General features: G+C 44.5%; 1 pseudogene; it reads right to left on the reverse strand.

Annotated features, from left to right (window-relative positions):
• Positions 1–201: 201 nt before the first annotated feature.
• On the reverse strand, positions 202–320 carry LOC134948976 (5S ribosomal RNA; annotated as a pseudogene).
• Between the last annotated feature and the right edge of the window lie 1568 nt (positions 321–1888).

Here is a 1888-nt window from a genome sequence, read left to right on the forward strand (position 1 = left end):
ATATAACGGGCTTTAGGAATATCCTGGATATGGAGGAAATCTAGCCACGGAAAACAAGGTTGAATTGCGGGGGAAGGTGGAGGAAGGGGAGGAAAGGGATAAGAGAAGGGGAAGGAAAGGGGGGAGAAAGACCAAATGGAAAAAAAGGGTAAAGAAAGAATGTGGTGATCCTGCTGTTGGTTTATGGTCGAGATGAGTCACAAATTACAACACCAGGTATTCTCTGGGGGTCCCCCTCGCAGATACTGACCCAGCCCACCACCGTTTTGCTTCCAAGATCGGACGAGATCGGGCTCTATCGGTGGGGTATGGTAGTAATTATTGGACACGAATTGGTCGACTCACCAATGAGAGTGCACCTAGTAAAGATTTAAAGAGAGGAAGAGGCAAGTGGCAGATCTGCTGTCTACGTTAGGCACAGGATTAACCTGTGGATCATAGATGAGAGTCTGCAGATATAGGAAAAAATAGATTACACAGGATCAAAGGTAGAACTGAAACAGATATATGCCCAAGTCTTTATGCAGGCACTGTCGTCAGATTATATATTAGCGGCACACTCTAGCAGTTTGAATACTGTGTTAGACTGAAAAAATATATATTCTCCTTGGAGTGTGTAAAAATTCAATATTCTGACAGGCTACCTTCAATACAAATCACTTGCTAAGGTAAACAGACAGGGGTAGGTGCTCACTTGTATCAAGTGTTCCTATGTGCAGGCAAAACACCAATTAAATCACACGGTAGGGCTGTTAGCATTGTGATGAACAGCCACTGAGAAGGTTAGGCCCAGAAAGTAACGATGTCCCTAAGCCCTGTTTTGACTCAGGCAATATTTAGATATCCCCTCCAGGAAAAGTAATCCCGTGTGTGAATGTTCAGTCTTCTGACATTCACCTTCATTACAAATCTATTGCAGAAGCACACAGACAGTGATGGGTGCACAAATGCACCACTATTCTCACATACAAATGGATAACCATGCAGGGCTGTTTATATTCGGATGGACAGCCACTAAAACAAAGGGATACATCCAATAGGATATATCAGTATCCCTGAAACTTGTTGATTTCATAGGGATATCAATTTAGAATGCCCTGTACATTTGGGTAATAATTATTATTATACAGAGTATTACAAGTATGGTTATTAATACAATTGGTGTGAGAGTCGGATAAAACAAAAAGATACCGGTCCCTGCCCAGGTCCCTGGGTCAGTTGGGGTTAACAGGATCTGAGTGATACTCCTAGTGTCCCTGGTCCCAGATAGAAAGATGGAAAACGCGTTTCACCCGTCCTGCGGGCTTGTTCACTTCCAAGGTGCTCATCTGAATGATGAGCCCGGTTTAAATACCTGTTGAGTAACAGACAGCCAATCACTGTTGTCTGTTAATTAGATAGATTAATTGATTACAAGGGCTCCGCTACGATCAGCGGAAGTGAGGCTATGTATCCGGTTGCTAGGCAACCTCGATAGCCGTACATTGGCCCTGGGAAGGAGAGAATGAAAATGGATACTGTCCCAGATTTGACTTTATTTTATTTTATTTTTATTTTTTTTATTTTTTTATTACCTCGCTGGTGCGGGCCATGGCGCTCGATCTCCCCTCGGCCGCCGATGTCTCCTTTCGGCTGTGTAATAATGTAAAATCCGTGTCGTTGCCCTGACTACCCGGGCAGAGGCGACACGTCACGTCCGGCCAAGGCGGAGACGGCCACGTCACGTCCAGCTAGAGCCTATGGGTTCGGTTGCTATTGCTCGATCTCCTCCAGCTCATTTGGATGTTGGTATCTATTGATGGCGCCAGAGTCTTATCCAATTGAAGTATAGGGAGATGCTTCTCAATTGCTTTCTTAATCTGTCTCCATTCGGTTTGCTGCGGGTTTG

Source organism: Pseudophryne corroboree, chromosome 1 (genome assembly GCF_028390025.1).
Source record: "Pseudophryne corroboree isolate aPseCor3 chromosome 1, aPseCor3.hap2, whole genome shotgun sequence".
Taxonomy (NCBI): domain Eukaryota; kingdom Metazoa; phylum Chordata; class Amphibia; order Anura; family Myobatrachidae; genus Pseudophryne; species Pseudophryne corroboree.